The sequence below is a fragment of the Pelobates fuscus genome, chromosome 2, assembly GCF_036172605.1.
Source record: "Pelobates fuscus isolate aPelFus1 chromosome 2, aPelFus1.pri, whole genome shotgun sequence".
Classification (NCBI taxonomy): Eukaryota; Metazoa; Chordata; class Amphibia; order Anura; family Pelobatidae; genus Pelobates; species Pelobates fuscus.
Window position 1 is genome coordinate 126425690 of NC_086318.1, and position 12550 is coordinate 126438239.

The 12550-nt window shown below is 41.2% G+C and overlaps 1 protein-coding gene across 1 annotated transcript in view; it reads right to left on the reverse strand.

Moving 5' to 3' along the window:
- SPATA16 (spermatogenesis associated 16) overlaps window positions 1–12550 on the reverse strand; it is a 416620-nt gene that overhangs the window by 258325 nt on the left and 145745 nt on the right. The gene's annotated exons all lie outside the window — the stretch shown is intronic.

The following is a 12550-nucleotide window of genomic DNA, read 5'->3' on the forward strand; positions in this document are numbered from 1 at the left end:
TGACTGGTCAAATGGAAAATTAAATCTAGCACTCGGTGGAGATTTACAAATCCACTATAGGTTTGTCAGGTCAGAGGGTGAGGAAAAAAAAAATCAACATTTTATTGCAATATTAAAAGTAAAAGCCCAAAGAAAAACAATCCAGAGGCTAAATAGTGTAGTGACTTTTTATCTGGCACACCATTATCTGGTAATATCCAGATACCAAGGCCTTGTATCAAGGGGCATAACCAGTAACATTGAGCCCTGACACCATGAAAGGCTGAGTGTAATTTTATTTGTTTACTATAAGAATACTGAGATTTGAGTTGCAGCTTTATATTCTTAAATGGTGGATTGTGGAGGCAAGATGGCAGACTCAAGAGAGATAGAACTTCTAATGTCTACTGTATAAGATGAGCAATGATATATGTTTGGGTGGCTATAAGCCTAGAATTGGGTCATATGCTTCCAAATTGTGCTGGGCTGAGGTAAAAGAATGAAGAATTAATAGGTGTGGCGAAAATAACCCCGCCACTGGGTTTTGGAGGGGCCTGTTTGCCAGCCTTTTGCCCCAGGATTATGGCCCATGCGTTAAAACTTTATTTTCCCCCTGTAAAAAGGCTTGTTCGTGTCCTTTTACTATGTGGTTCGGTAAATGAAAATGTAAATTATCAATAAAATGAATCTTATATTTATTGGTACCTGCAACAAAACCAGTGTTTAAACATTAAAAAAAACCTGCTGTACTAAAGAGAGTAAGCCACACAAATGTTTAGTAGGTAGCAGGGCTAGGCAACTGACACAGACTGTTAAAAATATTAGAAGAACTTTATTATAGCGGTACGGCTTCAGCAAATATCTGTGTTGATTTTGTCTTGCTTTTGTGCAATTAGTACGTGTACATTGTTTTCGTCAAGGTCAAGACATGTATTTGCAACAGCAAGATCGCATGTACAGATAACAGCTGATACCTAGGTGATTAGTCCACCTAAACATTTTAATAAAGAGGGTCTGAAGGTTCTGAATAAATCTTCCAGAATAATATACTGCAAAGTAGTGATGTCGCTAACATAACATTTTCGGTTCGCAAACGGCGAACGCGAACTTCCGCAAACGTTCGCGAACCGGCGAACCGGGCGAACCGCAGGCAAATTTTAAAACCCAGGGACTCTTTCTGGCCACAATAGTGATGGAAAAGTTGTTTCAAGGGGACTAACACCTGGACTGTGGCATGCCGGAGGGGGATCCATGGCAAAACTCCCATGGAAAATTACACAGTTGATGCAGAGTCTGGTTTTAATCCATAAAGGGCATAAATCACCTAACATTCCTGTGACGAGAGCAATCTCGCCACATTGCATTGGAGAAGCCTGGCTGCCCGCCTGCTGCCTTTGGACCATGGCCCTGGGAGATTGGGCCCTTTAAAAACAGTATTCGGCCATACCAGAGTGTATGTCACTCATTCTGGCCCTTTAAATAGAGTGGGGTCATTTGGTACTTGCCCTGTGTGAGCTGTGGTAACCCAGATAGCTATGCCATGGAGCCTATTCGTGTGATTAAAGACTTTGGCTCCATGGCGATTAAACTGTATTCGGTTGGTCTGAGTGCCATTCACCTAATAATGTGCACTCAGACCTGAGCTATCTGGGGATATGTGAAATGTCTGTGTGTTATGTGTAAAATGTGACTTTATGTATTTTAAAGTGTTTTATGTCGTTTTGCAACCATGTGGTTAATGGAGTCTGCCTCTAGTCCTGGATAATTGGATTACTTCCTCCCATTGTCTCCAGGATAGAGGGCCCTGTAAAACCATGCTTCCAGAAGGTCAAATGCACATTTGTACTAACTTTTGAACCCCTGGTCCAATTCGTATGATTTTTGAGTATGTTGTTCCCCTGAATGGATTGATTGTGAATATGTATTTTTATGCGAATGTGATGTATATTTTGGGAGTTATGAACGTTGTGTAAAAACTGTATTTTCCCTACCTATGATAATTGTATTTTCCTGTGTGTACAGATAATTAGTTTACAGGTAGAGGGGAGGGCTATGTGTGGGATGTAACTATTGTGTGATTGGTTAATGTACGTTATTGTGTGTGTCCCTCCCCTTCATGGGAGCACCTAATAAAAAGGGGTGCAAGCTAGCAGCCAGAGAGTTCTATTTTTACCCTCAACTTGAGTCCTGTCTCTTATTGGGGGAATCTGCTACAAGGGATTGCTATGCTAGGCATATTCCCTTGCTATAATCACTGAGCTCTTGTAAGAGCTTGTTCCTGCTTCGTTCTGAAGGGAGATAGCTGCAGCCTGCGGTGCTTATGGTGTCTGGTGGAGTGCTTGGAGTCCTTTGGAAGCGCTAGGAGCATCCATTAACGGAGGTACCCAGTCGGGGTGCCAGGTGATCTGTTACAATTCCTAAATCGCAATGGATATGGATTGACACCTGACATATGAAATATTGACACCTTGACAAATGGATTGACACCTGTCCTCAGAGACCCTGATACACACTGACACAGAGCAGAATAGGGAATGTAATTAGGCTAAGAACACTCTGATTGGCTGGTTTAAGCCAATCAGAGTGCTCTTTGTCATTTTACACAGCGTGGGAAAATTCTAAAGAACTTCCGAATGAATCTTAAATCGATGCTGTCCAGGAGGTGGGAGGGTCTGGAAGGGAGGGTCTGCTGCTGATTGGCTGGACTGTGTCTGCTGAATGTGAGGTACAGGGTCAAAGTTTACTCAATGATGACGAATAGTGGGCGGACCGAACATCGCATATGTTCGCCCGTCGCCACGAACGTGAACACGCTATGTTTGCCGGGAACTATTCGCCGGCGAAATGTCCGGGACATCACTACTGCAAAGTTGGCAAGTCTTTGGCTAGTGGAGCCATTGGGCAACTGACCAGTGTAACCATGCATTCAGGCAGCGCTGGGTATGCAATTTCCTCCTTGTGATGCCAGTTTATTTCCTAATAACTGCTTCACAGCTAAGACATCTTGTCTTAGCACGCTAGCAGCCCAAACCCCAAGAATTATTTACATACAATGCCTTACTCACATTTTACTGCCTTTATCTAATGTTTATAAACCCTATCTATAACATCAAGTGTATTTGATGAAGTAGAATTCAAACTTCATTTGTCATTAAAAAAAAAAAAGTAAGATTAAATATTAGGTGAACATTTTTCCCATTCCAACTGCACAAGTATGTAGGGAAATTATACTGCTGGTGTAAAATGTACTCTTATCTGCTATTAAATTGTGTTGTCTGTTTTCTGTTCAGTGTCAGAAAGACAGTAATATACAATCATTGACTCTCACACATTGTGACCTGTGCGTGAGACTTCAAATAGTTTTCATCCCTTTAATGACATGTGTCACTGTGCAATCTGGTCCTATTCTTTCCACTTAGATGTTGTGACATTGTTACAAAGTAAATACAATAAAGGAAAAAAGTAAATGCTTATTTGAGCAGTTTTTAGTTCTTTGTTCTAAAGGAAATATTTGGTATTTGCCGACTCAAATACTGGCAGAATTAAATTCTGGCAATTAAATCGTTTTCTCCCTACATAATTTCCCACAGATGTGTTAAATACTGGGTTTATGCAATCGACTGTTTGGCCGAATTCTATATCTCCAAAACAAGATCATTGATTGGAAAAATTTATAATTGGTGGCTAGGGTACAGGCACTAAATGTTGATTTTATTTACAGATCAAGTGAGAGGGAATAAAAAGATAGAGCAGTATAAAATAATCAAATAAAAAAATCTATAAGTAATATATGTATGTAGATTTCTTTTTTAATGCTTTTCCTATTTTTCCATCTATTAAACGGCAGGAAATGTCATTTTATGTATATATTTTGCAGTACACTAACTGGCCCACTTTCACACCTTTTTGGTTGGTCCGAATATTTTTTCATGGATGTCATTCAGCCTAGCTGAGCTATCACCATTCAGTTTTCTGGCACTGGTAAATGTTAAACCATTTTAATGCTGAATAAAGGTCAACAGCACTAAAATTTGGGATGGAGCCAATGGATTCCAGGCACCATATCCACTTTAACAAGGATGAAGTATCCATAAAAAGGAAAGGATCCTTTAAAGGGATGAGTATCTTTTTAATTTTACAGTTGGCAAAATCGGATCTTTGAGTATCTCCAGCTAATTAATGCCAACATTGTAAGCAAATGTATATGTTAAAAGTTATACATACCTGAAGATTACATATACCTTGTCCAAAACTATCACTTAAAAATTGATTCATGGGGCTGTGCAGTTGTCTGTACTCAATAAGGTGCACAGGATGCCATAATGCAAACATTGTGGTTGTTTGGAGGAGGGAGGGTATTAAAAGTAAGGTTTTAAATAACTATTTATACATAATCGCTAGCCATTTGGTTGAACTGTAAAGGGCCTGTCGAGTGGCCCTCACACTTGGGGACTCCTGAAGGGGCCTGGTCGGGTGCTGCAGGTCTTTACTATCATTTAATATTTAAAAAAAAAATACTTTTTTCATTATAAAAGATCATTTTTGATATTTTCATATTTTGTAAAAATCATTTAAAGCTTTAAAAAAATATTACATCATCTGAAAGCATATCCAGAAATATTAAATTGAGGCTTAAATAAGTGAAATTACCTACTCTATAAAAATATAAAGGTGATCTATCATGAAAATTAACTTTTGATATATTTTACCATATACGGATCAGCCGTAACATTAAAATGACCTGCCTAATATCATGCAGATCCACCTCATGCTGCCAAAACAGCTCTGAAGTGCTGAGGCATGGACTCCACTGTGGTATCTGGCACCAAGACATTAGCAGCAGATTCTTTAAGTCTTAAGTGGGCCTCCATGTTCCAGCAAATCCCACAGATGCTTAATCAGACTGAGATCTGGGGAAGTTGGGGGCCAAGGCAACACAATTTTGTAGTGTGGCAGGGCGCATTATCCTGCTGAAAGAGACCACTGCCATCAGGGAACACCATTACCATGAAGGGGTGTACGTGGTTTGCAAGAATCTCTAGGTAGGTGGTAAGTGTTAAAGTAACATCCACATGAATGCCAGGGCCCAAGGTTTCCAAGCAGTACATTGACTAGAACATAACAATGCCTCGCTGGCCTGTCTTCTTCCTGTTGCCATCTCATCCCCTCGTGAACGACGCACATGCACCTAGCTATCCACCTGATCTAAAAAAAAAAAAGTGATTCATCAGACCAGGCAACCTTCGTCTATTGCTCCATGGTCCAGTTCTGATTCTCATGTCCCTATTGAAGTTGCTCTCGGTGGTGGACAGGGCACTATGACAGGTCTGCAGCTGCACAGCCTCATACACAGCAAACTGAGATGCACTGTGTGTTCTGACACCTTTCTATCATGGTCAGCATTACGTTTTACATAAATTTGAGCTACAGTAGCTCTTCTGTGTAATCAGACCTGACAAGCTAGCCTTCGCTCCCCACGTGCAACAGTGAGCATTGGATCAAGATCTTACTGTTCACTTGCTGCCAAAGATATCCCACCTGTTGACAGGTGCTATTGTAACAATATAATAAATGCTATTCACTTCTCCTATCAATGGTTTTAATGTTGTGGTTGATCATATTAATTAAAAAATATTTCAGTAAACAAGAGTCAGACCTACCCTAGGTAATTTATCAAGTGAGGCAGAAGAAAAAAAATTAAATAATTAAGGCCATTAGATATGTACATTGTATCATAAGTCACAATGATATATTATATCAAACACTAATTTGTGGGTCTCTTTAAACTGTAAAAATAAATAATAATAATCATCATCTTGATGATCTCAGAAACGGAGGTGGGGCTGGCAAAGGAGACTGACACTGCGAGGGGAGAAAGTAAGTGGGGGCCGGTGTCCTAAATTGCCACAGGGACATTACAGCGTACATTTGTATTCCTCACACTATTGTGTTGATATTGTGACAAACTTACTTCCCTGTGTGTGTTTGTCCAGAATCTTTTGGCAACTGCACAGCCCTCTAGGGTAAGGAAGCCAGGCCAAGACAAAGTCCAGTTTTAAAGGCCTCTGGCCTGTTTATTTTCTGTTGTTAAGAAGTAACAGGATACAACAGGATACAACAGGATACAACAGGGTACAACAGGATACAACAGGGTACAACAGGATACAACAGGATACAACAGGATACAACAGGATACAACAGGATACAACAGGATACAACAGGATACAACAGGATACAACAGGATACAACAGGATACAACAGGATACAACAGGATACAACAGGATACAACAGGATACAAACCTTGTTTCTCCTCAAAACACTTCCCTCACTCCACCCTGCTTTAACTGCAGTTATATAGCTGCTCACAGCCCCTACAGATGAGGCTAATGACCTCGTTAGGCAGTGAGCCAGAACTCCTTAGAAAACCTGGGCTGGACTCATGCACAGCCACTCTGACAGTGGGTGGAGAATCGGCCCACCCTGCTCTTCCGAATACTCCACCCCAGGGAACCAAATAACAACATAGAAAAAAACCTACATTTCAACTTTCCCTGGGGCTGCATGTGCTTACACACATGTCAGGATAGTGGCTGCGTAAAAGTCTGGGTGCCAGATATACACCCCTGACCACCATCCCCAACACTCTGTCACAATATATAAAGCCACATGGACTATAAAACCATATGGACCACCCTCTCACAGCACTAGGGAAATCAAGCCCACTAAAGCATCACACTCAGTTCAGACAACTGCCCCTGTGACTCTGACAATATATATGCCTAGCCTCCCACCATTTTGCTTTGAGGAAGGATCAGTTCCCTTAAAACATTGCTATGTAATGATTTGTCTGTATGTCAAGTGATTTATTTAAACAGTTTTAGTGGGCAAAACCTATTGAACTGTTTAAGAAGTTTGAAATAAGAAACCAACAGAAAAAAATTCCCTTGTTACCGTGTGTCCCTACTAATTAATTTAAAAGATAAGTACCATCTAATCGCACAGGAATCAAACATATGCTGGTAATTTTCACTCCTGTTGAGAAAGACAATACAACAGCCATAGTACATTGAGCTTTAAAAATGTATGTGTCATAGATACACTGGAGAACTATTGTATTCAATTATAATGGGCATACAGAAATCACAAGAGCTTGCAAAAATCTAGCTTCTGAAATGTTCATTAAAGCTTACATGCTATAAGTATTTTTTTTAAATAGTCTTTAATGTCAGCTAAATGAATTAGATATAAATATCTGTTCCAGTTACTATAGTTATTATAGCCATACTCACATGCTACATAATATAATAATATAATAAAATGTGTCTATGTGCTATAGAGAACACACAACTTAATTCCACTAAATGAAGTACTGTATAACAAATGCATTCTTCTTTGCAACATTATTTTGTGTTCATACATATTTATATAGTAAAAGGTTACTACAAGCAGTGGTCATGGTGCCTGGAGTCTGTATATGCAGTGTTCCGGGCTGGCTGAATTTATTCTAAGCATGTTTCCATGCGCAGAATTACATTCATTGGGCGAGAGCGGTCAGATGATTCTCTCAGTCAATGAATGGAGATGGCCTTGGCATCCAGCTTTTGCAGTTCTGCGGGAACCATATGCATGTCATTAGAACAGGAAAGACTAGCTGAACCCAGAGGGGGCACCGATAAGAGGGCAAACCATTTAAAAAAAAAAATTTGCCCCATTACTTGGAAATGCCGCCAATATATTATATCGCAATATATTATATCCTACCTGAACATTTTCCCTTTAAAGTAGAACCATTATATAAAACATTGAAAATTGTCTATAGCATATCTTAGCCTTTATTCACTTGATGCAAACTTTCTTTTCAAATGCATGTTAAATAATTAGGAAGTGATATCACAATCCAGTTCAGTCCTGGAACAGCCAGGGCACACAATGGAAATAAGAAGTCGAACAGAAACATTGTTTCAGCTATGTTCTTCCACTAACTATGTTCAATGGCAGAAAAGGGCACAATTTATGGTGATGCTTGACAGGGAGCTAAGTGCCAGGATAGTAATGTGGAAGTCTACAATAAAGTAGGTGTAAGAGTAGGTGTAGTGTTGGGAGAATACAGGTGTGATTTGGGTAGGAGTCTCAACAACCCAATCTGTTGTCTTTCTTTTACAATCAGATAGAGATGTGTTCAGGTGAGAAGTGGGAGAAGAGCCTTTTAGTGTTTTTATTTGTATGGAACAAGAGAAGGGGATAATGGAGAGGTATATAATGTAGTATGTATTACACAATGGGATGTGGAAAAGGAGAGCTGCACTTACAATTTGGAGCTACCAGATAGCTCTACTTCTATGCAATTGAGCAGTGCAATCTCACATAAGGATATAAAGGGTATCAGAACTAAATGAGTTTGGCAAGTTAGTAAATGGGATTTGCACTCATATGTAAAATAGCCTCCAAGTGGTATAATCCCTACTGTCATATCCATGAGTGGCTGAACTTCTCTCTACAGAAGGATGTGAAAGAGAACAATAAACAAAATTTCCTGGCTAATCATAGCAGCATCACTAATGGGTATCTACGCCCCTAACCAGATCAGAACAGGTTAAACCAATAAAAAGAGAGAGAATGAAGCTAGAGGCATAAAAGGTCCCCCCCCCCCCCTTCCATACCTCAGTCTTTTTTCCTGTCCTTAACTGGACAAGACAGGTTTAAACTTATACCTTAACAATTTTCTTTTTGGCCACCATCCCATGTGCACCATGGGTCTCCCAGGCACAGTTTAGCCTCTCTGTGCCTGAAGGATCCAGTAAACAGCCTGCATGAGCAGGACTAACTGGGTCAGATTAAAATTAGTTATCTGAAACTACCATGTGGATAAACATACAACATGCTGAGGGCTATGGTTCCATTAGAAAGTCAGAAGCCTTATATATTCCCCCTACTGAACCTTGAGGCAATCTGGGAGAGAGACTTTTCTCCTCTTCATTCTGGATATTTTTCTCCTATTTTTACCTTTTCCTCATGGGTCAGCGGAATTCCTTGTTCGGGAGTTTGTATGTTCACTTGTGGCTCAGCTCGCATTCGGGTAAGTGTTTCCCTCTCTGTTTGTCTAACTCTGCCGTACGAATGCCGCGGCGTTTGTTTCCTTTCAAAGGGATTCCTAACTTCAGTTCGTTGATACATGTTCACTCAATTTGGTGCGAACTGAACTAGAGAAAGGTCAGGGAATAGCGCAAATTTCCCTTCTTAAAGTTACAGGTTTCCTAACGAATCTTAAAGTGACAAGCGCTTCTGTTCCAAAAGAATTATCTTCAGTACTTCCTGCGTAACTTCTTACTTGACTTAAGGTACGACTATATTCTTATCTTCCAATTTCTTAATAGTCAAAGGTTATAAATACGTTCCTGGTAATAAAAGTCTTCTCACTTCGCTACCTTTATTCCTTTTTATAGATGTCTTCTCCCTCTGCCTCCCATCGCTCAGGTTCAAAGAAACATAGGTGAGCCAACATTTTTATGTATATAAGGGGATTAAGAGTGCCATACGGCCCCAGAGTTACTTACATCGCCCTTCTTATTTTGCAATCCAAGCATGAGCCGGGATAGATCCCCAAGGAATCATAAGGAAAAATCTAATTGCTGCTTGGCCTGCAGCAAAACTGCTCTAGAGGGTAAAAACATATGCCTCAACTGTATGTCAGAAGTGGCAGACATCCAGCCCAGGAAAAGTTCCCTTCAAGAAAAACTTAAAACCTAGATATCCCAAGCCATAGCTGAAGGCTTCAAGGCTTCTACAAAACACACCTCCTCTCGAAAACGTTGTCAGAGTTAAATCCTCTTCTCTCTCATCTGAGTCTGAGCTGGACTCCTTCGAGGATATTTCTGACGAAGAGGAGGAGGAGACGGAGTATGGCCCTAAATCCTTAGACTCCAAATTTGTTGAGAAGCTTATCTTCCTAATAAGGAATACCCTAAAATTGCAGGAAGAAAAGACAGAATCCCTAGAATCTGACAAATATTTTGAAGACTTCAGATCTTCCAAGCCCTAATTTCCAGTGCATCCTTCAATTAATGAATGGGCCAGACTAGAGAAGAAAATTACACTAAAAAATAATATCCTTTCGCCTGCAAAACTTGGACTGCAATCCCAAAAATAGAGCTTACCATTGACTCCATGGCATATTTAAGAGAACCTATGGAGAAAAACTGGATGCCAACCTAATAAAAGCCTACCTGTCTTTGGGTTCAGCCTTACACCCAGCCATAGCTCTTACCACCCTGTCCAGAGCTATGAAAGTTTGGTTAGACAACCTGGAAGAACATATCCAAAGAGGTGTAAGAAGAGAACACCTTCTGGAAAACCTTGCCATGTGTTTGATAGAGAGTTGGGGAACAACCAACGTGCATCTTATTTCTTTTTTGATATTTAACAGCTTTGATGTTGGTAGATGTAGAGTCTGAAGAGTTGAATCTACCAGTAGTCCCTGGAATTCGATACGTTGGGAAGGAGCCATGACAGACTTTTCCCATTTGATAAGGAAACCAAGGTTTTGTAACAACATTAGGGTCCACGTCAGGTGTCTGTGGAGAAGGTTGGCTGTGTGGCCTAAAATTAGGATCCAGATAAATGATAAGCCAAATGCCTCGATTCCTTAGTTGAGCAACCACGGGTTTCATGATCTTGGTGAAACACCACGGAGCTGATGACAGGCTGAACAGTAGACACCTGAACCTCCATTTTTGTCCCTACTACATGAACTGGAGCAAATTTTGCTGTTGGTCTGCTATAGGAACCGTGGGGTAAGCGTCTTGTAAATATAATTTGGCCATACAATCCGCTGGTTGCAGTAAATCACGAAGACAATGTATGTCTTCAATCTTGAAATGGTTGTAGGATAAATAACTGTTCAGTTGCTTTAGGTTTATGACTGGTCTTACCCCTCCACCTCCACCAGGAATAGATTGCTGACAAAACTTGGGGTATGGGTCAGACTCTCTGTGATGGATTGTTTGGGCATCAGTTCTTGAATCTCATTGGATATAAGGGGAGCATCTTAATGGGAAAAAACAATTTCCCTGAGAGGGGAGGTTTGGACTGGTTGTGACACAAAATCTATCTGATAACCCGTAACAGCCTGAAGGACCCAAGCATCTGATGTCACAAGAGAAAAATGCCCCCCACAACAAGAAGGGAAAAAGGGGAAGTCCTGACACTTTCCATTAGTTTGTCTTCCAGAAGGAGCTCCTCGAATGCCCCTAGCGATCCAAGGTCTGCCTCTCTGTGGGAAGAAAGCTGGTGTTGTTCTTTCTTCCTGAAAACCAGCTCGTCCTGAATAGGAGCCTCGGTTCTGTCTATAAGGACCTCTTTTTATACGACCGGACAGACCCTTCCTCTTCTGGCCCCACGGCAAACATTTTTGGGTTAAACATTTTCATCATATTACTTTGGGGCTTATTCAAAGCTGTAAATGTGTGGATAAACAACCCCAGCTCTTTAACAAATGAGTCACCGAATAGTAACCTTTTAGCTTGGGCACCTGGTTCATTAAGGGCTAAATTGACCAGCTGTCACGGTTCTCACCACGACATCCAGACGGCCAGACGAGGTCGCTCCAGAAGTGCCCGATGAGGGACTTGAACCTGGGTACTCTGCAATCCTGGACCTGCTCTCTTGCCTCTGAGCCACTACACAGCTCTAGAAATTGCCTGAAGTTAATCTTGCCTTGTATCCAGCACTGGGGGCTGGATGTTATTCTGTGGCTGCTCCAACATTCTCAGCACACCTGTGGCTAATCACTAGTCAGCCAGGTATAAGACACTGCCTCTCCCTGAGGGCAGTGTCAGTTAATTGACTCTGGTTCAAGTATTGCTGTTTCATGTTCCAGTGTGCTCCTGACCTTGGATTGTTATTTTGTTGTACCCTGACTTCTGGCATCCTCTGACCTCGGCTCTCTACTCGCTTATCCTGATTTCTGGCACCCACTGACCTCTGGTTTACCCACGACTATTCTCCTGGTTTATCCGTTTCTGTACTGTGTCTTGGAGCATTAACCTGCACAGCCCCCGTGCACAGACTCACAGGCCAGGTGAGTTCTTACCTGACCACCTTGGCCTGTGTTTAATTGCAAGGGTGAGCATATATCTGCGCTACAGACTCCCAACAAAGGTAAGCCGTTACACCAGCTTGGGTTCAATTTTGAGTAGGAGGGATTTGCGTCGCTCAGTAGCAATCACAGAGTTTACATTGCCAACCAGGCAAGTAATGGGCTGGATCCAACCACGTATGGTGTCTCTATCCAGATTTCGGTCGTCTTTGACCACATGAAAAATTTTGACAGCAGGGCCTATATATGTCCAGGACCTTATCATGACAGTGGGTCAACGAAAAATCCAAACCCTTTCTTGGTTTCCATCCAGTTTTTACACGCACCATAAAGGACAGTAGGGCGAGGAAATTCTGCCCGTAACTTATTCCATGTAGCCTTGTCCAAGGGTTTACGGACTCTAGAGGAGATGTATCTCGCCACATGTTTGGAAGGGCATCACTCTGCTGAACGCGGATGTCTCAAATCCTCTGGATC